Source organism: Canis lupus, chromosome 35, assembly GCF_003254725.2.
Source record: "Canis lupus dingo isolate Sandy chromosome 35, ASM325472v2, whole genome shotgun sequence".
In the NCBI taxonomy this organism is placed as follows: Eukaryota; Metazoa; Chordata; class Mammalia; order Carnivora; family Canidae; genus Canis; species Canis lupus.
Genome location: NC_064277.1, coordinates 15,899,973 through 15,926,513, shown reverse-complemented (window position 1 = coordinate 15,926,513; position 26,541 = coordinate 15,899,973). Strand labels below are relative to the sequence as shown.

Here is a 26,541-nt window from a genome sequence, read left to right as displayed (position 1 = left end):
CATGCTCTGCTCTGGATGTTTTGACTCCTTAAGAAACTCACAATAACAAATTAACAATCACACTCTCTGGAATGAAAACATGCAGTAGCAGAGTAATAAGGAGAAGATCTGGGAATCTGAATAAACAGAAAACTCAGCTTTCATACTGAAGAAGGCTCCAGAATAGGAGTCCAGTGTCCAACAGATACAAGGAAGATACATCATTTAAAGCAAAACAAAACAAAACAAAACAAAAAAACAACACAGAACCCCCACAAAAGCCCACAAGAATGTGCTCTTCATCTTAATTATCCGAGATTGTGGCGTTAGCCCATACAGCCACTTTTATTTTTCAAAACTTAATAAGTAATTATTATTTTTAGTTGTCTGACCTTCCTTCCCTCCTCTGGACTCTTAAGTTAGTTAACGCGTTTGTCTTGATGAAATGAGTCGTATTTGCTTGAAAACCCCACCTTGGCCTGGACTTCTCCATTTCCTGTCTTTCTTTGGTGAAACTGGGAATAGCGCCTGGGCCTAGACCTGGGTGGGAAAGACTTGAATTGGCACAGCCTGGAGACAAGACAGAGTGCTTCCCAGAGCCGAGTATTGCATATCTGTCTATCATCCTTGTCTGTCCCGTCCATTGTCCCATTGGGATTTTTAGATCAGAGCCAGGTAGTAAGTAGAGAACTCTAGTGGCTACTTCCCCCTCACCCCAATTAATGGGACTGCTTGCTCCAATTGTGTGGATGGAGTAAATTCTAGAGCCTCGCAGCACCATCACTTGATTTTGTAAGAGGCCACTGTCAGGAGAGATACCATGGCTCTTCATCATCATACTTAACTTGGAGGAAAACTTTGATGACTACAGAATCTGCAAACCTTGGGGCTTTGGATTTCCTATTAATCAAAAAGACAGCATGCTAAGATTTCATGAATTTTCTCTAGATTCCTACTGGGGAGTTGGGGCTGGAAATGTTTCTCCTGCTTCCTCGTTTTCAGTTTCTCATGGAGTTTGTCCATATTTTCGTCTAACCAGTTAAAAGGGAGGGCTGTTTGTTTTGTGCTTTTAAGACAATGAAGCTCTTTCCTCACCTGCCTGGAAGAGCTGATGTGGCTTAACTTCTAGTCTGAGGCATGGGAGTCAGGCAGAGGCAAAGATTTAAATGTTATTAACATGAGAAAAATCGTTTGAACATGAAGTCATCATGCTTGAGGTTACTTTGAACTTTCCTCATAGTCTTTTTTATGATTTGTACCAGAATCGACATGCTTTAGTTTTGTGCTTGAAAACACAGTGGAGTAAAAATGGACACAAATTTTGAAATTACACGATAGCCAGCAACTTTCATACTTGAGATGTTAACACTGTAATAAATATTTAGTGGAGCTGCTTGACTCATGGGCTTTTTTTTTTTTTAGAATGGATTTTGGGTTCAGGAATTTTAAAGCTGGATTCTTTGTAATTTAAATTTCCTTCTAAGCAAGGAAGTACACTATGTTATTAATTTAAAAATATATATATGTATATACTTGGAAGTTAAAATTGTGTAATTATCTTAATGCTCCAGAGCCTCTTTTCTGACTAAACATTGGAACTTATTCTGTTGAATGCAGGGAATTTGTCCAGAAAAGCTTAAGGAAATTTAGCCTACGCAGGAAAATTTGCTAGATTTATAAATAAAAGGTTCGACTAGAGGGATGATACATAACATAAATTTATTTTATCTGTAAAAGATTGCCTTTGAGTTTTGTCTCTTGATCCTTCTTTTAGGATTAAGTATTAGTTGTGGCTTACCTTTTGTGGTTGCTTTAGAGCAATATGTTTTTTGTAAACTGACTGTGGGTAATTGAACTCATTTTAGCTGCATAAGGGTAGACTGCCTTTTACAGAATCACAGGAAGGTATCCTTTTTATAAAGTGAAAATGTCCCCAGAGACAGCACATCTGAGATCTTGAAGGGGGGGAAGAAAGATGATACAAGTGTGCAGTTCTGTCTCTTGAAGGAATGACCCCTTCTGTTGAAAAATGATTTAAAGAATTCAACGTTAAGAATTCTTAGTTGCAATCATTATAAATCATGGCACTTTTCATCCTTTGTAGAATTTTTAGGAAGCCTACATAAATGTTTATATGAACATAGCCTTACATATTTTAAATGTAGCATGCTAACATTCCTGAGAGACAACCTTATGCATGACAATGTGCATTTAAAGTTTTTAGGTAAAAATGCTTTGTACTTTCTTTGGAAGGAAAACCTTACATCGTTGCTTTTTGGTTTTTGTTGTTTGTTTTGTTGTTTTTGTTTTTGTAAACTCTTGACCATAACAAGTCTTTGGAGCAGAGTAGGAAACTAGTATTGTTACACTGTGTACAGAGAATGAGGGAAGCAACAATGTATGTTCAGCTTTAGCAAGTTAGATGTTTTAACTTACTAAAGAAGTTGAGTGATAAAACCTATTCTTTCGGCAAAAAATATTAATAGGGTTTGGTGAAGCTGATATGGAATCAGGTGTGGTGACTACAATGACTCAGAGGCCTTATAATTTGACGTATTTTCTCTTTGTAACTTTAGAGTTTTCCTGTTATTTTGGATTTTTTTTTCATTATTTACTATGGGTTCAGCATCCACATAGCCAAGAAAAGCAATAGTTAGATGGCTCAGTGTACAGAATCCATTTTGTTGGAAAAAAAAAAAAAAAAACCCTTGCTTCTAATTAGACTCTCCTTTGGCTTTTAACCATTTAAATTTATTTTTTTTCCTCCTAACTTCATACATGCCAGGCATAAAAGTGCATTTGAGATTTAAAAGAGAATGAGACATTTTAGTAAAATTAAGAGTTCAAGATTCTTTTCTCTTGTGCATTTCTCAGTCATTCCCGTTGGTCGGAGGCTGGGCCCATGTGGATACTGGACAGCCATGATTTAGGAGCCCCCTCCTATTGCCAGTTTGTGGACTGTGACACAGTTGGGAGAAACCTTAATGTGCTTGGAATCATTACCACCCCTCTTGCATTTTCTCCACCTCAGCCAATGCTGTGTGGTTTCTGGAGTGACCAGAAAGGAGGAGGCTATATGAGGGAACTCATTTGCTGACACCACACTAAGGCGGTTGGGATTCTTCACTTCTGCTCACTGAACTCTTCCAGAATTCCCATGGCTCCTCGGTCACTGTATTACAACACAACATGACATTATATGGACGTGTGTTTTTCTGGGGAGAGGGGATGCAGCTTTTGTCAAGTCTCCAAAGGATTCCCTGTCCCTCAAAAGGTCCATAAGAACCACTAATTTAGAATGAAGAGATATGCATACCTTTGAGGAAAGAATATTAAGACTGTGCTACCTTTTTTTTATTCTATTAAAAATGACCATGACATGGCCACATCTGAAGTGCATTAAGTTGACATCGCAGATATACCCAAATACATATGTTAAACCAGTTTGTTTGTTTTGAAATGATGAAAAAAGCCAGTGTCTCTGGGTTCATAGCATCTGCATTGTACTAGAGCTGACTAGATGATGACCCTTGTTCTTGGTAGCTCTGGGTTTTTCCTGTGTTGGAAATTGCCCAGCATGAGATAAATGAGGAACATTTGGGAAAATGTGTGAATGATTGGGTGAAGACTATAATAGCTATCTTTAGAGAACCATCTTCTAGTTTACATTTGTATAAAAAACTATGCAGAGCAGGAAAGCGTGAATGGTGTGGATATGAGGATGCTGTTATCTGCTCAGTGCCTCAAGCACAAATCTCATATACTTTTATATTTGCACAACACTTTGCAACTTGCAAAGCTGAACTTAGGTGTACACTTGAGGAGGACAGATGTTCCTTGTCTGCTTTCTAGCTGTATCACCGTGCTGGCACCCTACCTGGCCTGCACCATATTGCAGAAATATTTTGTTAGATAAATTGCCTCAGTTGGTTCTCATAGCAGTCCTGTGGATCTAGACACAGTGAGGTTTAGCATTCCTTTCTACAGACTCAGAGAGGGCAATTACTTACCTAGGATCACATGGCTGGCAGAGAGAGCATTTGGGCTTCTCCTTTATGCTATGCTTTATCTTGATCCAGATAATGAAAGTGGAAAGGTCACATTTTGATCAGCAGAGCTTTCAGAGAAGAGAAGTGGAGCATGGTTGCAACCCTCAGAAACTCTAAAAAATAATAGTAGCATTCTTGGTTGTAACAGAGAGAAAAGCTCAAGCTAATGTGTCTTGGTGGTGTTATCAAATCGGGCTTTTATAACTTAGTGGAAGGAAAGAGAAGTAGCTTATTCATTCTCATACCACCAGATATTTATTGACTGACCCACTCTGTTCCGGGTGCAGTTGTGTGCACTGTGGATATAATATGGAACGAATGTTGTATAAGGTCCCTGCCCTCAGATAGCTTACCTTCTTATAGGAGAGACAGACCTCTAAGTAAACCCACGAGTGTACTCTGTATTTCCAGGGGGAAAAAAACAGAACAGGGTATGTTAGGGGAAAGCGAATGATGGTGGCAGTGAGGGGGGTTATTTGGGTAGGATGTGACCTTTGTTCAGAAGCTGTGGCTCATGATGGGAAGGACCCAGCACTGGAAGATTGGGATGGTGAAGGGGAAGGGGTGAGATAAGAGAATCAGGAGAATTGCCGGTAGAAAGAATGGCCAAGCAAAGGCCCTGAGGTCAAAGGGAGCCTTTGAGTCAGGAGCTAGAGGCAGAAGGTCTTGGATTTGATTCTAAATATGATGGGAGAATTTGTTTTGTTGGGCAGCCCTAATAAGTTGCCACAAACTTGGTGACTTAAAACAGAATTTGTTCTCTCACAGTTCCAGAGGGCCGAAGTCTGAAATCAGGATGTCCACAAGGCTGTACTCCCTCTGAAGTCTCCAGGGGAGGGTTTTTTCTTGCCTGGCCCAGCTTCTGGTGACTGTGGGCATTGCTTGGCTGGTGGGGCTATCACTCTAATTTTTGCCTGTCTTCACACAGCCTCCACCTCTGGGTCTGTGCCCTGTATTTTTCTGCCTTTTTTTAAGGACACTGATCGTTGGACCTAGGGCCCACACAGCTAATCCAGGGTGATCTCATCTTGAGATCCTTAACCTTATTCCATCTGCAAAAACCCTTCTTCCATTGTAAGATCCCATCCACAAGTTGCAGGACGTCTTTCCATGGCCCACCTTTCAGAAACTGCTGAGAATAAGGGTTCCCATTACAAGAACCACTGAGAGTTTTTAAGCAGGAGTGATGCATCCACTGTGTTTTGAAAAGATGGCTCTCGTGTTATGGGGGGATGGTTGCAGGCAATGAAGAATCCCTCAGGACGACCTAAGGCAGGCTGTCACAGTGGTCCAGGTGGGCTTGGTGATGGAGAGAAATGGGTAGATTTCAGGCAGCATCACAGATGACACAGATAGGGTTTGTTGATGGAGACCAAGTAGCGAGGAAGGAACGAGAAAGATGCAGGAAGGAGGGTGGTTTTCTTCACTGGGAAGGGGAAAACTGGTTTAGGACCAGGCCAGAGCAGCGGTGGTAACCTCCAGAGTTCTGTTTTGTGTGTGTGATCCGTGGGCAATGGAGATCTATTTAGACCTAAGTATCTGTAGTTCATTGTAGACGTAAGCTTGAGCTTTGTCCACGTGGAGCTGGACAGTGTCGAAGGCCACAGACTGGATGTACCTACCTAAGGAGAGGGTTTTCGTGAAGCGGAGACTATGACGCAGTCCATGGGTATGAACATCACAAACTGATGATCCCCAATTTCAATCTCTCACCCCAACCCCTGATATTTCCATCAGGGCCAGAAGAAGAAGGGAAGCAAGGGGGATGCGGCTATGAGGAGAACCTGGCTCAGCTCTGATGGGCTGTCACAAAGGCCATGTGTGATGAAGTTTTACTTCCTAAGTACCATCGTTTTCTTGTAAATCTTTCACTCTGAGCCCAGCAGGCCTGATTGGCAGATGCACTGTCTGATTTTTCTAGTTTTGGATTATATGCTTTTTCTTAAAGCCATCCTCATCTATTAACCTACATTCATTTTTAATTTCAGTGCTCCAATCAATAATTATTTTGCTTGACAGTTTTTGACAGCCCGCTACTACATTTAGCTATTTAGCAGGAATTCAAAAGGTGATCTCTCACTTTACACAAATGGAGTAAAGTTGCTCTTTTATCTTGTGTTTTGGGGGAATCTAGAAAAATATGCATGTTTACTCTGCCATGGGGAGTTTTTGGTGTAGAAATAACTTAATAATTTTCTCCATAAAAAGATAGCTGCAGAGCACTAAAATTTTCTGTTCTGTAGCATTTTGCTTATGTCAGAAATTCACTTGAAGGGCTGGATTTCTCTTAATTGGAATTGATAATGTGAGGTCAGCCATTCAGCATTTGTACTGATTGGGTGCCAGGGACTGCGCTAAACGGGATGGGAAATTATACACAGTCCTCAAGGAGTAGAATGGACTGGGGGGAGGCGACGAGAAGCCTCTTCTAAAATGATGATGACTAGAAATACTTAGAAAATGAGAATTTGGGACGCCTGGGTGGCTAAGTGGTTGAGCGTCTGTCTTTGGCTCAGGGCGTGATCCCGGGGTCCTGGGATCGAGTCCCACATCTGGCTCCTGGCAGGAAGCCTGCTTTTCCCTCTGCCTATGTCTCTGCCTCTCTCTTTCTCTCTGTCTTTCATGAATAAATAAAATCTAAAAGAAAAAAATAAAATGAGAATTTTGTCTTGCTACATATATATACTTAAGATGATCCTCCCTGGAAATCCCAAGTGAAAAACCGCAAACAAAAGTGCACTCTTATCTTTTATATGCATCACATGCACGCATATGTGAGCATGTTATAGTCAAGGACAAACCCAGCTGAAGGCTAGACAGGAGGGGGACATGTACTTTCTCACCAAAATCACAGTGTTAAAATTCTTGGCAGTTCAGATGGTCTCTGCTGTAGCTGTTGGCTTACATTTGGATACTTTACCAACGAGCATATAATATTTAATTCCTGGTTGGATTGTGCAACCAAACACAGCCATTTCCAGTGAAACCATGTGAAACGTGAAAGTTAGCATTTTCCTTGAGAACTAGCAGCTCACTTACTCCATCGGTTCTTCCATGGGTATGAGCGTGACCTCTAGGTTAGAAGTTCTGGAACAGAGGGAGGAAAACAGATCCCGTCACAGTTAACAGGAAAGGAGGTGTTTGGTACTATTGCTCCTTTGCAGTTAGCTCTGCTTGCCCTCCTTGGGCTGGGGGTGTTTGGCCTCACATATGCTGGCATGGTTTAGGGAAGCAGGTACTGACCTTCTGGTGCCCTCTCTCTCATTTTGCCCCAGGCATATTAATAGAAAAAATTCATTGTTACATTTTTGTGGCTATAACTTGTCCAGTTCTGGTACTCAGCTTTTGTTTTTCAGCTTAATAGGGCAAAAAAGCTCTAGAATTTTCTGGACATCAATTGACCCTTTATGATTTAGGTTTTTTTTTTTTTTTTAAGATTTTATTTATTTATTTATTCATGAGAGACAGAGATTGAGAGAGAGAGAGAGAGAGGCAGAGACACAGGCAGAGGGAGAAGCAGGCTCCCTGTGGAGAGCCCGATGCGGGACTTGATCCCAGGACCCCATGATCATGACCTGAGCCAAAGGCTCAACCATGGAGCCACCCAGGTGCCCCTATGATTTAGGGTTTTTTTTAAAGAAAACTGTACATAAACTTTATTACACCTATTGGGGCAACTGTCCTGGTGGCTGATTGGTACTATGGGCATTTGGCTGTTGCTCTTAGTTGTTTTGCTCTGGTTTTCAGATTACTTACTTAAATCTGGTGCCAGTTTCCAATCTCCATATGCGTAGGGATGCAGACATAAACTTTGTCCTGATGCATTGAGTTCTTTGGCTTTGTTGTCCACGAAAGTATTGTGGGAATCAGTTGAAAACAAGGAGAGCTGGAAGTGGTGTGTTAGCTGTGGACAGGCTGGATCTCCTCACACTGGCTGCCCCAGCCCCTGAGACCAGAGATGGTTTCAGGTCTGTGTCCAGGCCTTCGCCACGCTGACTCAGGAAGCAGTGTAACAGGAGCTGGAGTTGGCACGATTACGCCTGCACATCAGTTCACAATGCAAGGTGTCATTTACATATTCTCAGGTCCCACTTGATCAGCACATTCTGTCTCTTTGTCAGGCTACATAGGAATGTAGATCATAGGTGGAAGCTGTTTTATTGATTCATCTTGAGAAATTGCTCCCTGGGTGCAGGTAGCGACAGTAGTCCCGGAGCATATGGAGTCCAGTGGTTGCTTGGTGAGCAAGGAGTCAGAATGAGAAAGTAGAGTGAGTTACTGGTCAGTGGCTCCAAACTAACATAGCCTGCTGCTCTGCTCATCTCAGGAGAAGCATGGTTTTTCTAGTGGGATCAGAAATACTTCAGGTGTTGGCTACAACCCCAGGGCCCATCTCAGTAGGGTGGCCTTGCCAGTGAAGCCAACTCCCTCTCCTCAACAGCCTTGGCCCTGCCCACATTAGCTTTAGTGACTACACTTCCCTTTTGAAGACACAGTCTTTTCATAGCTGCTGGCCAGGGCCAAGGGTGGTGGTAGCGGTGGTGATATTTTTCTTTTTTCAGTTGACTTTGTGTTGAAAGTCACATCTTGTTCTTACTATAAACCTCTGGGTAGGCCTATTTCCAAGCTCTTGGTGGGAAAGTGGTGGCATGTATCTCGTTGTACTTTTCATAAGTCCCTTGGTGACTTTAGAAGAAACATTCCGTGAACTAACTATACCTTTAGACTAAGCATTGTGAATGGCACAGCAGCATGGAGGCATTTGTCCAGACTAGGAGTTGATGAACTATGGCCTGCTGGCCAAATCCAGCCTGCCAGCTGTTTGTGTAAATAAAGTTTTATTGGAACACAGCCATGCCCATTCATTTGTCTAACGTCTACAGGTGCTTTCACAACCACAGAATGGAGTTGAGTAGTTGCGAAAGAGATTGTAGGGCAGCACAGCCTGAAGTACTTACTTTTGGGTCCTTTTCAGAAAGTGTTTGCCAGCCCTGGTCTGGAGAATTTGCAAGTCATAATTACTGCAAATAAGACCTAGAAGTCCCCCCCACCCCTGCCCACCACCCTGTTGGCCCCTTCACTCCCCTCTCCCGCATTCAGTGAACAAATGGAAGTTCAGAGAAAGAATGTGACTTGCCTGAAGGTCACAGAGCTGGCTAGAGGGAGATGTAGAACCTGAATCCAGATCTTCCAGTTCCTGGTGTGAGTCTTTGTCTCCTACTTTTGGAGGAGGAACATTGTGAGTTTTATGGTTTACAGGCGCTCAGCCATTACAGCATAATGAAATAAAACTTCTCCAATAGCAGGTGCTGTCTTCCATACTGACTTCCCAAGATAAAATCACCAGCCAGATTAGCATCAATGCTCATTTATTAATCTCACAAATAACACCTGCTTGATCTAGGAATGGAGGTCAGGGCTAGGGACATGGATGAGTAAATAATGCCCTTACCGTCAGGAAGTTTGAATGAGAGGAGTGGCCAGATAGTTTGCACATCCTTTTTTGCAGTGTGTTAAATGTCATAATAGGAGGCTGTGATCACGTAAAGGAAGGATGTATTAATTCAGCCTTGAGGAAGTGTGGTGTTGTCAGAAGTGGCTCCACAGAATTGGAGATATTTGAGCTGTGTCTCAAAAAAGAGATGGAGTCCTTCAGGCAGAGAATGGCAGCAGAAATGTCCTGGGTCCTGCTAGGCATGAAGTTTGGGAATGCTTGACCATGGCTAGAGAGTTGTAAAGATAGATTGGGACCAAGTTGTGGAGTCCATGGCATTTCACAATAAGGACTTTTAGTTTACGTTCTGGACGTTTCTGACCTTTAGATTCCAGAACACATAGGAGACCACAGTTCTTACATGTTCATATGGACATTGAGCATCGTCTATAGATTTAATAATAATTAATATCACAAACACACATATTGGAGCTTTCTCTCAAATATAGGTAGCTGGCTGATACTGTGATTCATCAACCAAAAATTCATTTGAAGTGTTATAAATTAATAGTATCTTTCTTTTTTTGCTCCTTGTATATCTTCTTGATCAACAGATACTGCATTAAATATCCATTGCCCGAAGTCTGCAACATTTTTGATTAAAAAGTAATATTGGGAGCTACTGTTCAATATGATAGTCATGAAATTTTTTGAATTAGAAAATGGTTCCAGTTCCAGGGTCAAGCTGCTCCACATTTTTTTGGCTGTGTGACTTTGAGCAAGTTATGTAATCCCTCCAAGCTTTAGAGTTCTTACCTCTAAGGGCAAATCAGTAACATTTGCCTTTTAGGATTGTTATAAAGATGTAATAATGTATGAAAATCTTGTAGCATGGCACTGAGCACATGAGATGTGCTCGATGACATAAGCTATTCTTATTGTTCTTGCTACATGCGGATATGTCTGTCTTAGGTCTGACCCAGTGTGGAGGATGAGTTCAAAGGGAGGAATCATAAGACCTTTTGTTATCTAAGTGAGAAGTCATGGGGACCTGAATTAGGGCAGGGTAGGGGGCATGGAGAGTACATCCACCTCCAGCAATGATACAGAAAATGAATCCAAGTTCTGCTCACGCCCAAAGCGAGGGACCAGGCAGAGACTAGAATTTAGTGAAACCTCATAGCAAGGCTTCCTGGCACTGTGTGGTGTGACTTATCTGGCAAGTTCCATGGCTCCTAATTCCTGGAATTGATCTAGATAAGAATTCACCTAGGGTAAATTTATTTTATTAGTTTAATGAATTAATAACTCCTCGCTGGGACATGTTGAAACTAGAATTAGAATGTAAGTATGTTGTTTCCTCATGACTTAGGATAACCCTGCAACAGCCTGTACCCATACTTAGAGCTTTCAAAGAAATGTGTACAAGACAATGTGCGGCATGTTCCAATTTTTAAAAAATTAAGTAAAGTTTACATATCATTAAATATTTACACATCCATGCTTAGAACAAGTCAGACGGCATAAGTGTTAAGTGTCATCTGAGAGAGTTTTGTTTCCTTCTTTGTCATTTCTGTATTTTCCAAAATGAATATATGTATGTTTAATAAGCACTGAAAAGGAAACCAACAACAGAAAGGAACGGATCAGAAAGGCTTAAGGAATGTGCCATTCCTGTCTTTTTGAGTAGCTGTTTACAAATGCTCGCGGTAGTGGGTGCCTCCCAACTGTGTTTCAATTCAGTCAGATGGTGTTCTATATCTAGCGATATGGGGGCTAGCTCATAAAGGTGGGTGGGAGTGAGAAATTAGAGTAGCAGTGGTACGTGCTGATGGGGCCAGTGAAAATTTGACTATTATATTTTATTGAATTATTTTTAATGTGACATTAGAGTCCAGGCTAAGACATACGATTTTTGTTATTTACCATCCTTTCTCAATCTGCGAATTCTCACACGTGTGGGTGTTTGCACATAGGCCCAGGCATACGCTGTAGAGGTGCCAAACGTTCACCACGAGCAGCAAGAATCAGGGTCCAGAAATCAGAGTCTCAGCTCTGTCACTTGGTTTTGTAGTTCACTTGACTAAGTCATTAGCTTCCCTGAGCCCAGCTTCCTTGTGTGTGAATGAGGAATAATCAGAACAGTTCTGACCACCTCACAGGGTTGTTTTGGAAATCCATTTTGAACAGATTATAACATACCATGCATATGAGTTGGTTTCAATGCTGGCTTGGCCGTTCTTCAGTTTTGTGGTTGTGGGCAAGTGACATAAGCTCTCTGGACCCCAGCACTATAAAAGTAAGGCAATTAAATCTTAGCTTTTTGTCCGCCCAACACAGAGATGTGGGGTTCAGAGATAGTGGGTCAGAAGAGCATACCTGAGCGAGGGCACGTGGTCCTCAAACTGAACAGACATCAGAATTACCTGAAGCCCAGATTCCTGGGCCCCACTCCCAGGGTTTCTGATTTAATAGGTGGGGCCTGGGAGTATGCATTTCTAACCCATTCCTCCAGGACACTGGTGTGGCTGTCCCAGGCGCCATACATGAAGAATGAGGGTGGTCAGCAGGCAGATGGTCAGCAGGCAGTGTGAAAAGGCATGCAGTTGAGTTTAATATTCACCATCTCCTCTCATGCACACACCAGAGTCACCCAGACTAGATGTTTTTTGAGATTCTTCCCTTTTCCTGAATTTTTGATTCTCTCTTGATCTCTCAGCCAGTAGAAACACCAAGTGACTTGTGGATGAAGCGGTTCTCACCTAAGTAACCCTAAGTCACATCGACAAATTATTATTACCCAGCCGCAGCTAGAACTCCAAGATGCTTATTCACACATGTATGCACACCAGAGGCCACTGATGTCTTTTGGCTCCGTTCTCCTTTTTAAAAATGCAGTGAGTAAGCTAATTTTATAGGAATGTCTCAGAAAGCTATTCCTGTAAACCCAGCATTGTTAAGTTGAAATAGAGGAAGCGGTGCTGATTAGCGCAATCTTATTGAAACTTAATCATGTAGCCATCCCTCTAGATTCAGAGGGTTGGGACAGGAACCCTCCTACTCATCCCTTATGGCTCCGTTGTATGGTAAAGTTTAATTTGCTCACATGCATCTACTTTTTCAGACGGGGTTAATACTTCTACGTGATTCTTGCACTAGAGGGGATGAGTAAGCGGGGGAGATTTGGCATTAATTGCTTCATCAACTGTGTGTGTGAGTCATCTCGTGCTAGTCTTATTAATTCAACTGGAAGGAGGGGAAATGTTATCTCTGGTTCCTGAGGCCAGCTTGGGCTTCACTAACTAGGATACTCCCTCGAGGGACTCGTGATTGTAGTTTCATTCACTTACTAAGGGAGTGAATAGATTGTGAATCTCATTAGTGTAGCATGTATACGTAAATATATAAATGGCAAACTGCAGGGAATTGGGGATGTTTATCAATGATCAGATGCCACAGGCAGGATATTAGCCCTGGGAGGGGTATCCTATTCAAGGGGGTTGACTTAAAAAAAAAAAAAAAAAGGAAAGGGATGAGTTGAGGTTCAGACCTCCACTGAACGCCCCTCCTCTTGCTTCTGATTCCATTAACAGAGGTATTGAGGGAAGAAGAGGACAATTTTCCAAATAAAATTGCCTGGGATTCTAGTTGGGGTTTAACGTGGTAGCTGGATTATTTTGAAACACAAAAAGTAGTTTCTACTTCTTAGGCTCAGTTCACTTGTGTCTTCCTGTTTGGCTTGTACCTTCCCCTTCTGACTCAGTTTTCTCTGTTTCTCTTCTTACTATGCCAGACCACGGTTCTTCCTCTGCCTTTGGCTTTTCTCACTTAACCCGCTCCCTTGTATGGCCTTTTTCATTGAAGCATGTCTCTGTTCAGTGTTTCTCCCAGGCAGATTCTCCAGATGGAAGGTATCCCCTTCTTTTAATGAATACATTCATTTTGATTCAGGAAGAATTCACATACAGTGAAATACAACTTATATCTTAGCTATGCAGTTCAATGATGTTTGATAAATGGGTGCCTCTCTGCTGTCAGCACCCTGATCTGGAGAGAGGACATTTCCATCACCCCAGAGAGGGTCTTTATTCCTCCTTCCTGTCAATTCCTATCACCCCACATTCAACCACTGCTGTGATCTCCTTTATCCTAATGAGTTTGTCTGTTCTTGGACCCCATACAAGTGGAATCATCAGTATGTACCTTTGTTGTATCTGCTTTCTTTTGTTGAACATATTTTTGCAATTTACCCTCATTGTTGCAGGTATCAGAACTTCATTTTTAATTATTTTTGAAGATTTATTTATTTATTTGAGAGAGAATGCACAATGCGTGAGTGGGGATAGGAGCAGAGGGAGAGGGAGAGAGAGAGAATCCCAAGCAAACTCTACGTTGAGTGTGGAGCCCAGCTCACGGATGGATCCCAGGACTCTGAGATCATGACCTGAGCCAAAGAATCCGAGAGTTGGCTGCTTAACTGACTGAGCCACCCATGCACCCCCAAGACTTCATTATTTTTTAAAATGCTGGCCAGTACAGGGGTGTCTGGGTGGCTCAGTGAGTTAAGCATCTGACTTTTGGTTTTGGCTCAGGTCATGATCTCATGGGTGGTAGGATTAAGCCCGTGATAACTGCGCTCAGCGGGAGTCTGCTTGAGATGCTCTCCCTCTGCCCCTCCTCCCACTCATGCGCTCTCCTCTCTCTCTCTCAAATAAATAAATAAATAAATCTTTTTAAAAAATGCTGGCCAGTATTCCACTGTGTATGTATGCTGTAGTTTATCCATTCACTTGCTCACAGACGTTTGAGTTTTTACGTTTTAACTATTATGAAGAAAGCAGCTATAAACACTCTTGTACAATTCTTTTTGTGAACATATGTTTTATTTCTTTTTGGAGTGGATTAAGTGGGACACAGGGTAGGTGTGTAACTTTATAAGAAACTGCTTATAAAAAGCAAGTGGTAGTAGCATTGTATGCTCCCTCTAGGAGTGTGTGAAAGTTCCAGTCACTTTAAATCTTCACCGATATTTAGTGTTCTCGCTCTTTTTAATTTTAGCGATTCTAGTGGTTAAATGAAATATCACATGATTTTAATTGCATTTCCTGATGACTAATGATGTCAAGCACCCTTTTGATGTGCTTTTGGCCATTTGTTCAGTGTCTGTTCCAGTCCTTTGACCATTTAAAAAATTGGGTTCAGTTGCCTCTTTTGGATGTATAAGAGTTCTTTGTATATCCTAGATAGAAGTCCTTCATCAGATATCTGTATTACCACATTTCACCCCAGTGTTTTGACTTACCTTTTAATTTTTTTTTAAGTAGGCTCCACACCGAGTGTGGAGCTCAGCATGGGGCTCAAACTCATGACCCTGAGATCAAGACCAGAGCTGAGACCAAGAGTCAGACGCTTAACTGAACAAGCCACCGAGGCACCCCTATCTTTTCATTTCTTAACTGTGTTTTTGAATAAGCAGTTATTAATTTTAATAAAATCTAATTTATAATTTTTTACGATAAATAATTTTTCTGTCTTTATAAACTTTTATTTATCCTTTGGTTACTAAGCTATTCTACTTTTAAATTTAGCCTTACTATTTAAATCTGTGACCCATCTCAAATTAGTTTTAATGCCTGGTGTGAAGTTAAAGTCAAGGTTCAAAATTTTTTTTCATGCATTTATTGAAATGTATCAAACAATTATGGAAAAGATTTTCTTTCCTCATCAAATTGCCTTATTGTCTTTGTTAGAAATCAAGTGACTGTATATTTACTGTTTCAAGACTCATTTTTATTCCATTGATCTGCACGCTATACTAATGTTAATATCCTACTAACTTGATTAAAATAGCTTTATGGTAAGTCTGGTAGTATGAATCCTCTAACTTTGTACTTCTTTTTTAAGATTGTTTTGGGTAGGGATCCCTGGGTGGCACAGCGGTTTGGCGCCTGCCTTTGGCCCAGGGCGCGATCCTGGAGACCCGGGATGGAATCCCACGTCGGGCTCCCGGTGCATGGAGCCTGCTTCTCCCTCTGCCTGTGTCTCTGCCCCTCTCTCTCTCTCTCTCTGTGTGACTATCATAAATAAATAAAAATTAAAAAAAAAAAAAGATTGTTTTGGGTGAAAAAAAAAAAGATTGTTTTGGGTGTTCTATCTCTTTAAAATTCCCTATAAATTTTAGCATTGAGTTGCAATTTTTAAAAAAGCCTTTTAAATGCATTTGTTGTGATGAGCACTAAGGTATAACACTGTTAACTAAAACAAAAGCTTAACAGCAGACAAAATAAAATAAATAAAACAAATTGTACAGCTGAAAACAAAGCCTTTTAGAATTTTGTTTGGATTACATTGAATTACAAGAAATCAATTTAAGGGCAATTTACACAGTAACAACTGAGATTTCCAATCCAAAAACATACCGTATCTCCCTGTCCTTTTATTTACTAATTTTTTTCAATAATATTTTCCTGTTTTTGCAGAGGTATTTTGTGTTTCCCTTTTTTTTTTGTAAAGTGTAATCGTATTTTGTTTTTTTGATACTATAATAAATTTAGTTTCTTAGACTCTTATTTTCAAATTATTTAATGTTTAGATAGGAAAATACAATTGATTTTTGTTTATTGACGTTGTCTTATGGACTGCTAAATTTGCTTACTAGTGTAGGCACATAACAATGTTCCTTATCTTAGGAGGAAAGCATTCACACTTTCACTATTAACTGTGATGTTAACCCTTAAGTTTCTCATGGTTGTCCTCTAATGGCTTCAAGAGATTTCCTTCTATTCCTGATTTTCAGAGGATGTTTGTTATCAGCAAAGGATTTTGAATTTCCTGTGGTTCTTTTTCTGCATCTAATAAGATGTAGCTTTTTTCCTCTACCTGGTGAATTACATTGATTTATTTTAAATATTTAACCAACCCTGAGTTTCTGGGATAAGAAAAAGTTATCATTATGAAGTTGTCCCTATTCTTACTATTCTTTTAATATTTTATTAAGTATTTTTACGACTGCGTCCATTAAGAATATTTGTCTCTAATTTTCTTCCATGGTGTAGTATTTACTAGGTTTTGGTGTTGATGTTATGTTAGTCTCATAAAATGTGTGGTAGAATATTGCTGTCTTCACTGTTTTCTGAAAGAATTTTTGCAAGATTTTATTTCTTTAAAAAAATTGGTAAAATTCGGTAGTGAAACCATTGGGCCTAGATTTTTCTTTATGCAAAGGTTCTAGAAGTATTACAGTATGATTAAAAATACATAGTAAAGTATCCTCTTTTTCTTTCGGTATACAGTTCTCCGAGTTTTAATACAAATATAGAGCTAAATAGCTACCACCACAGTTAGGATACATAACAATTGAATCATGGTGTGCCAAAGATTGTGGTAATTTAATTTCATAACAGAGAGCAGAGTAGTCACATTTTTAATTTTTTCTTCATTATATTTTGGTAAATTATGTTTTATATTTTTCAAGAAATTATTTCTTTCATCTGAGTTGTCAAATTTATTGGCATAAACTGCTTATAATATTTCCTTATTATCTGTTGAATGTCTGTAGGATCTCCAAAATTATCCCCCTTTTCACTTCTCATATTGGTTATTTTGTTTTTTCTTTTTATTTTTGTGATTAGTCTTGCTAGGAGGTAATCAATTTTATTAATCTTTCCAAGAATGAACTGCTGCTTGTTTTCTGTTTCATTGATTTCTGCTTTTATCTTTATTATTTCCTTCTTTGTCCTTACTTTGGCTTTAATTTATTCTCCTTTTTTCTAGATCATTGATTTGAAATGTTTCTTTCCTGTTAACGGGTGCATACACTTTTAGGTTTATCATACCCTCCTAATGAATATTATACTCTTTAATTATTATAAAGTGGTCCTTTAGCTCTGGTAATTCTCCTCATCTACAAGTCTGTTGATCTGGATGTGGCCATAATAGCTGTAGGGTGTTCAGATGTCAGTTACTGACTTGCGGTGAACCCTCACATTTTTGCCATATGGCACAGATTTTGATATATAATAAATACTTGTATTATATAATTCAATAGAAACTGTCCCCAGCTTAAGATGGTTTGACTTATGATTTTTGACCTTATGATGGAGCAAAAGCAATAATGCATTTAGTAGAAACCACACTTCGAATTTTGTATTTTAGTCTTTTCTCAGGCTAGGAAATGCAGTGCAATCATCTCTGATGAGGCAGGACAGTGGCAGCTCTGTCAGCCACGGATCACAAGGGTAGACAACCCCAACACTGACAACTATTCTGTACTTGTACAACCCTTCTGTTTTTCACTTTCAGTAAAGTACATAAGTATACAGGTGTTCTGAGTCCATTTAGGTAGGCTAGGCTGAGCTGTGATGTTTGGTAGGGTATGGCTATTGCGTGCATTTTTGAATTGAGATATTTTCATCCTACAGTGGCTTTATGAGTTGTACAATGTAACCCCACTGTAATTCAAGGAGTATCTGTATTTTATTACTTCCATTTTGTTTCCTTCAGGGTTATTTAATAGTAAGTATTTTTAATTTCCAGGGATATGGGGAGTTTTTAAGGTTTGTTGTTGTTGTTGCTAACTGCATTTTTAATTTTTTTGATTTATCTGATTTTCCCCATAGGGAAAATATTTTAAATATTTTACTTTAAATATTGCTTTAAATATTTTGGGGCCATTTTGTTAGATGCATATATATCATGATCATACAGTCTTCTTTATTAGTTGTTCCTTTTGCCAGTGTATAGTGTCTCCAGATGCTTTTTACCTTATATAACATTTATTTGATAATAAAAGTACTATCCTGGATTTTGTTTTTATTTCATTCATAATTTTTAGTTCATTTTTGTCTTTGTTTTATACTTCATTTTAAAAGGATCGCGGTCCCCCCCCACACATATTATGTATAGCTGAAGTGCAATACTACTCTCTGTTATTTTTTATTTTTATTTAATTTTTTAGAGAAGGAGCAAAAGTGGTGGGGAGGGACAGGGAGAGAGGGAGAGAGAATCCTAAACAGGCTTGTGAGGTTTGATCTTCTGACCCTGAGACCATGGCCTGAGCCAAAATTAGGAGTCGGGCGCTCAACCCACTGAGCCACCCAGGCACCCCTACTAGTCTCTGTTATTTGATTAGTGACTTTATACCCAATTATTATTATTTTCATTAAGACTTTTTAGCTTTTTCTAATGTTTTCTACTTGTCATTTATTTTTGCTTCTCCTCCCCTCACCCCCCATTCCTTCCATCCTTTAGATAGATTGGACTTTCTTTGGGTAGTTTAAAAAGAATACATTTTATATTATTCTTATAGTGCTTACCTTTTTCTTAACCTAAACTTAGCTTCCCCTAAGACTAACCAATGATTTCATTGTTCCCTAAATTCCTCTCCACCTCATAACCATTAGACCTCTCCTGTTTCTAACACTCTTCCCCTGAGTTTCTCCAAGAGTTTCCCTGAATACTTGTGTTGGTTAATGGGCATAACTCTTAGATGAGCATCAGTCTGCAGCCTGTGCAACGGCCCCATCTTATATGGAACCAGAAGGGACTTGATCTTTTAGAAAGTTCATGCTTCTGGCAAAGTGGAGGGTAGAATTGATTGGGGTGATGCTGGAGGCAGAGATACCTCCAGGGGCCTGTTGCAGTAGCGCAGAAGAGTTTAGTATAGTGGCTGTCCAGTGAAAAGATGGGGGGGTCATAGGTAGTCTCAGGGTGTTTGTAGGTGAGGAGTGTGAGAGAAAGAGAAGTCAATGACTCTAAGCATGAGTGGTAAATATATTACATTTCTTTACTATTTTTGCTCTGTTCTTTTCCAAATTCCAGTTATCCTATTTCTGCTGAAGGTATTTGTTGGAAGGGCTAAACGAGGTAAAACATGTAAAATACATGACATATCCTGGTACGGAAGTGATCATTTAAAAAACTGAATGCTGGGACACCTGCGTGGCTCAGCGGTTAAGCATCTGCCTTCGGCTCAGGGCGTGATCCTGGAGACCTGAGATCCGGCTTCCTGCATGGAGCCTGCTTCTCCCTCTGCCTGTGTCTTTGACTCTCTTTATGTATCTGTCACGAACAAATAAATTAAAAAATCTAAAAAATAAAAAATAAAATAAAATAAACTGAATGCTGATTTCCACATTTCTGTCTCAGATGACGGTATGAATGGGCGTAGAACGCGGCAGGTGATCCAGGACAAAGAAATGTTTTCGTTGTTTTTGCATTGCAGAGCAGGGGATCATGTAATTATTTTATTTTATTCCTTGTCATCTTAAACTTGGATTGCTGATGGGAACATCTAGGTAGCAGATAATTGGGTATATACTTCTAGAGTTGATAGGAGACAAAGATTTGGGAATAGTCAGTAAAACTGTAGGAGGTCTTTCAACAGGACTCAACAGAGAATGAAAGAGAAGAGATCCCTGAGAAAACATTTATAGGTTGGATTTGGAAGAAGATCCATCAGAGAAAATTAGGAGGCCTGGATTCTTGTCCCAGTTCTGACACTAACTGGTTTTCTTAACCTTTTAAGAAACACTTAATCCTTTCAGGGGCTTCTCTTTCTTTTGAGCTTCACTGTCTCTCTTCATCCCCCTCCCCCTTCTTCCTTCCTTCCTTCCCTCCCTGCATTCTTCATTAATTTGACAAATATTTCATGAATGCCTGCACAGAATACAGAATCACAGAGAAGGGCCTCTAAATCAGAATGACGTGGGGATAAAGGAAGTCAGGGGAGGCTTGCAGAATGCATGTCCTTCAAACCGAGCTTTTGGGAATGAGGAGTAGTTCAGACAAGCAGGTGCAAGGAGAGACAAAGACAAGTGCAGAATGGCGCATGCATGGGCACACAGAAGAGCAATGAGCAGGTCAGGGAGGCAGGCCTGATGGCACTGGAAAGCTTCAAGCCTGGATCAGGAAGGGGCTTCTTGTGCCAAACCCAGGAACCTGGCTTTTACCCGGAATGTGAAGCAAACCCCAAACCCACTGAAGGATGTGAGGCAGGGATATGAGAAGTCAGGTGTGTGTTTTAAAAACCTCATTTTTTTCTAGTGCGATGCAGGTGGCATAAAAAGGGACCAGGTGGTGGGCAGGGAGACCAGAGAGGAAACAGTTAGAGAAATTCAGGTGGTGACAGAGGAATGTTTGTTTAACCACCGTGGAGCACCTGCTTCATGCTAATCATTGGTCTGTGTGCTCTGGATCCCGCACGGACCAGGAGACTCAGCCCCCTTGTTCTCGGGGAGCGTGGAGTGACAGTGGAAATGACAGGACCAGGCTGGAGACAGCAGATTGGAGGGCTGTTAACGAGGCAGAATCTAAGGACTTGAAGGTGAGTGAGAGGACGGGGTTTCTGCTTTGGATAAGTGGGTGAACAGTGATACCACTCATTACATTGGGGAACCCAGCAGAAGAACTAAGGAGGGCCTCCAGTTGGAGGTGTCCAGCACGTACTTGGATAAACAGCTCTAGACCTCAGAGGGGGGCCTCTGCAGCTTATGTGTTTGCTACATCAAAGAATTGTACTAGGTGTTTAACTTACGTGATTTTATTCAGTTCCATGATTGAATTTCAGTGACCTCCTCTGGCAGTTGCTTCACTGAGGACCAGAGTGCCTTCTGCATCTCCCCAGAACCTCGTGTGGGGCTGGGCAACACAGTTGGGGTTCTAATTGTTTTAGGTGGAGCTGAGAGCCAGTGGCACTGCCTTCACTCTGTGCTGATTGCTGCTTCCCCCTAACCCCTCCAGTCCACCTTGACTTCGGCCTGCTGCGTAAATGGCCTGGGGCAGTTGTACCATATTCAGATCACACGTGCTCATGGAGTGCTCCAGCTTATAGGGCTTCAAGGATGGTTTGGGTCCACTGTGTACATTTTACAGAGAGAAGACGCCTAGTGGCAGGTCATGAGGTTTCCAAAATTCTAGCGGGGCCGAGATTAGATCTAATTCAGTAGACCCTTTGGCACTGCCTCCCCTCCCCCTCCCTTATTTACACTGGGGTCCTTGTAGGGTGATTTCTTAGGTATGTATTTGTGCAGAATCTGGAAATGACTAAGCCTCTGTGTGTGGCTTTGAGACTTGGTGGCAAGATCACCGAGAAGCTTTGGATGCCTTCAGCTCTGCCGTAGGGGGACGATGCCCTTGGTGCCATGCGTGGATTCAGGCAGCTGTCTGCCCGCACGCCCTTGTGTGGGGTGCCCTCAGGAGGCTCCCCGTCAGGAATCATTTAACCCAGGTGTGGAGTCACACTGCTCTGAGCCTTCAAAGAAAAAGTAAAAAGTGCAGAAATGACCTGCCTGAGTGTGAGAAGCACTTCTCGCTGGTAAGAGTTTCAAGTGCGAGAGAAAGAGACGTGTTGAAAGGACATTTACTTTCATCAGCTTAGAGCATCTGCTTTTTATTCTTTAAAAGGAAGCAAAAAAAAAAAAAAAAAAAAAAAAAAAAAAAAAAAAATAAAAGGAAGCAACACCTCAAATTACAGCAGTCCCTCGGCAAGCAAGCACTTGAGATTTTGATCTCTGCAGATTCTTCGAGGGAGTGTCTCACAGAGCTTTTAGGCGGGATCTGTAGCTCTTGACAGAGGCGGTAGGATGAGTTTTTGTGGGGAAGGGGAGTGGGCAGGGAAGACACAGTCCTCTGTGAAACAGCTCACGAGCCATTTCTCTCCTGCCTGGGTGGAAGTGGAAACCGTGCTCAGCAGACCCTAGAGACCAAATTAAAATAGATAAGAAATGAACACTAAACACCATGTTTTAAAAAAAATTTTTTAGGTTTTTTTTTTAAGATTTTATTTATTCATGAAGACACACAGAGAGAGGCAGAGACATAGGCAGAGGGAGAAGCAGGCTCCCTGTGGGGAGCCCAATGCGGAACTCGATCCTGGGACCCCAAGCAGATGCTCAACCACTGAGCCACCCAGGTGCCCCCCTCTTTTTTTCGTTTTTAATGCAGTGCCCACTTCAGAGCATTCCTGCAGTGTGGGCCACATCACAGGTTCCCCTCTTTTATGTGGATGTTCTTTTTTTACTGTACTAAAAATACACAGCGTAAAACTTGCCATGTTAATAAGCATCTTTAAGTGGGGTTCCATGACACTAAGTCCATTCACAGTGATGTATGCCACGACTGTCCTAGAGCGGCAGTGTTTTAGGTTAGGTGTGAGTTTCCCTCAAATCAGTGCCCTGGGAAGCGGGGAAGCGTCACCCTGACCCCACAGCCCGGCGCAGCACCTGTTAGAATGCAGATGGTGGTGTCCCATGTCCCGGTTCTTGTCCATGTGACTTTGTGCAGACCTAGTGGCAGCACGGTTCGTGGAGGTTGTGAGGTGGATTTCAGAGTTGCAGGGGAGGTTAAAGACCCTTCGCTCCATTCCCCCCTTTTCCAGATTGAGAGATGACTAGCCGGGAGGGACAGCGGCTTGCGGAGCTGGGTCCCGTCCAGGTGCTCCATCCCCCGAGACCGATGCCCTGCGCTCGTCGGTCTTTACTTTCAAAATGTATTATAAAAAATTCATTGGTGGTTTATTTTTAGGGTAAATCTCTCTCCCTTTCTTTCTTTGTGTGGTTTCTGTGTCTGGATTTTTTTAAATGGCGTCTTCAAACAGGAATTTGCCTTAAACAAGAAGATCACAGGCTTGTTAATTACATGTGACCCAGACGCCGACAGGCGACCTTCGGGGCGGTCCTGCCCGTGTCCCGATGCCACTGCCCCCAGGATCTCCCTGCCTTTCCCCCCCTCCCCCATTCGTTTTGCTGATTGTAGTACAACCAAGGTTTAAAGGTGATCTCTGTTTTCTCAAGTTGGGGTTCTCTCCGGTTGCTTGTCCTTCTTGAGAGCCGTTTCCCACTTGGGAAAATGAGGCAGAAACGCGGGGCAGCGGAGCCCGGCAGCTACAAACAGTGTGTCTGCTCTGCCCGTTTCGTGCCCTCGGGGCTGGGGCTGCCCTGCCCATTCGGTCTCTGCAGCCTGTGCAGCCTGTGCAGCCTCTCTGTGCCCATCTGCGAGCAGAGCACTTGTCACCTCCTCCTGCCCACATTGGAGGTCTGTGGGAGGTGGTCAGGGGGGAGGAGGAGGGGGAGGACGGAGGAGCTGGGCTGGGTATATTGTTTGGGTCGGCCATGGCAACCGCGACAGTAAAAGGAACAGGAGTAGCCTTGTGCTTCTCTCTAAATGGCCACGATTACGCGGTTATCTGGGGACTCCTGCTCGGCACCAGACAACTCGATCTCCTGGTAAGGTTACACTTGACCCCCCACCCCCCCACCCCACGCCGCCTCCGGCCCCCCCATCAGCCAGGAATGGCCGTGGGGAGGGAGGGGGAGAGAGTCCAGAACATGGGGAGATGTGCCCCCAGCAGAAACAGAATAACCACACAGGCAGAACAGGCGGTGTTTTCCCATCTGTACCCCAGATCCAGAGAAAGAAGGACGTTCCCACATCCTTGCCGGAGCTTAGTTCTTCAAGGATTGGGCACCTCGCTCCCAAGGGCCGGCCCAAGTTCCCAGGGTGGCTGGCAGGAAGGGGCGGCCACGGGAAAGTCGGAGAAGACCCCGGAATCGGGATCTAGGGGAGCCGATCTGCACCAGCTGCCTGCCACATGTGTTCCGTGAAACTGTAATTGAGGAAGACAGAGTAAGCTCCCATTGCTTCGTAGTCGCTTATTTTTTTGGGAGGGGGAGGGCTTAGAACAGCGTTTCTTTTCATTCAGCAGATCATTTTAGGTGTCATTCAGTTTATTTTGAGTAGTGTGTTTGTTTCATCCTGAGCAGATGAGTTTTATTTTTTAAACTCCGGACTGTGTTGCTTCCTACTGGGAAACCTTTCTTTTCTTTTTCTTTTTTTTTCTTTTTCTTTTTCTTTTTTTCTTTCTTTTCTTTTCTGTCTTTCATGTTGATGAACAAAGTCTGTGTGGTCAAGTCCTGACTTTTGAATGTGTTTCTCTTCTAAGAGGCAAAGGGAAAAAAAAAAGTTGATTCCTCTTCAAAATCACGTGAGTCTGACATTTCATTTGGTGAAGTCTAAGGAAGTTGGTGAGGTCTCGCATTAATGAAAACAAGTGCCTCTTTTTCTCCTTATCGCTTTTTAGTATCTGTCCTGCTGGCTCACCCCGTGTGGTCTGGCTTAGCTCTCTCCCTGGAAGTCACATTGTGCTTAAGAACCCTCTTACGATGACCCACAAGCAGTTCTGAGGCTGCACAGTGAGGAGCCAGGGGGATAAAACCATCGATAAACAAATGATTCAGCCCCGAAGCCCACTTGGAATGTGCCTCTGGATTCAGGGAGACCTGATTATTCTCCCTCGGCATCCTTACTCACTCCTAACCTGCAGTTCCCTTTTATTTTCACTTTTGTCATTTGAGTAGTAACGGACGGGGGAAGTAGTTACTCAGTTTGTAAAGCGTTGGGTGGTGAGGTCACAGATTCTGAGATTAGCCTGTAGCTTGTAACCGTTCAGACAGAGGACAGCAAGATTTGGCTGGGTATTTCGGAGCCGTTTCTGTTGCCCTTTTAAACACAGTGTAAACAGTGAAGAATAGAGAAGTTGCTTTCTACCTTAGAGCTGCTGAACCCTTGAACACAGCAGAGCAGCAAATACACATGAACTTCTACAGGCACATACTATGTCTTGTCTAGTGGGGAACTGAGCATTGCACAGAAGAAAACAAAAAAGGAGACTTTTTTTTTTTCTGGAAGTCAAGATCAGGTATTAATTTCTGGACAGACCTTGGTTGCACGAGTGAGATTAAAAAAAATCCTCTCTGGTTAGATTTTCTTGGCATATTGGAGCTTGTCTGCCTTTCAAAAAAATGAGCTTAGTTGAAAAAGAAAGCAGCATTGAACACTGTATTTCATTTTATTGAATTGGAAGGACAGTCATAGAATCAGAATTTTAGAGTTGGTGGAAGGTCTTTAAATCTTACCGAATGTTCTAATTTTACAGAGAGAAATCCGAGGCGTAGTGACGTTAAGTGACCAGCCCTACAACACACAGCTCGTTTGTATAAGGGCTGAGGCTGAAAAAACAGCTCTCCAGAGATTCCTAGCTCAGTGTTTTTTCTTCTTTGGGCATAACATTTTAGCTTCAGTTGGGATCTTTTTCTATTATTGGGATTAACTTCAAATTGGCTTAGTTTTGAAAATTTATAGTTTCAATGTAATTTGTTCTCATCTTTCAAGAAGAATGAGAAAAAAACAACTTTCCTCCATGAAATCTCATTACCATACAGCATGACCGTGTATGTACATATGTCACACAGTCTTTAATGCCCATCAGTGTGCTTTGACTACCTAGAAGTTTCAACCCTATTTAGAAAAAGGTTTATTTGTTAAAGAAAAGCCCAGCATTGTGTTCAGTGTGAATGAAGAAAAGAAAATGCCCCCTCCAAGGTCTTGGGAGGCAGAGTGGAGAGGTAGAGAGGGGCTGGTCCTGTGCAGCTCAGACACATTCTTGTTCTCCCTCATGGGTTGCTCAAGTTATGTATCCACTGAAGCCCTTTCTTCAGTGCAAGTCACTAATGACCGAGTGATGTGTTTAGATTTGGAGTTTCCAGGTGCTGTTCAAATAAAGGATGGACACTGTCTATTTGCAATGCAGGTGAAAAGTTAATCACTCCCAGTGGAAATGGTCCCCCCCCTTTTTTTGCCTTTATTAATCTCTGTGACAGTATCTCTTTGTGTGTCCTGGGAAGAGATGATAGGAATGGGCAAACACTCTCCTGGTATTCTTAGCCATAGGGAGGCACGGAGGAGGGTGAGGTGTGTCTCCAGGACTGGCAGTAGATACTCGGGAAGGGATCTCCTTGTATCCCCCTTGGGCAGGGCTCCCCAGGGCCTAGTGGGTCTCCTTCTCCTAGTAGGTGGGGTGCAGGAGCACTGTGGCTTTTGCTTGGTGAGAACAGTACCCATTGCCTATAAGGACTCGATTATTTATTTGTCCTTAGTGTTGTGAAGAGACCGATTTTATTATTGTTTCATCCCCGTTTGGCTTTGTTAGGAGTATATTAGAAAGTCAGAAGGCAGAAATGTTTGGTCCCTTTTGGAAAGGCAGGTTGGTCATTTACTTACTATGGGCACTCTATTTAGGAAACT

The 26,541-nt window shown here is 41.9% G+C and overlaps 1 protein-coding gene across 12 annotated transcripts in view; it reads left to right on the top strand.

The window, feature by feature from the left end:
- Positions 1–26,541, top strand: part of ATXN1 (ataxin 1) — a 413,020-nt gene that overhangs the window by 34,153 nt on the left and 352,326 nt on the right. For 2 of the 12 annotated variants that reach the window (XM_049106008.1, XM_025444001.3), the window contains exon 1: positions 23,568–23,684. The exons of 9 other annotated variants lie outside the window; for them this stretch is intronic. The gene's annotated coding sequence lies outside the window, so the exon portion shown is untranslated. Of the gene's footprint in view, positions 1–23,567; positions 23,685–23,894; positions 24,085–26,541 lie in introns of those variants that run through there. One more of the 12 variants, XM_035710475.2, reaches the window with a different exon arrangement.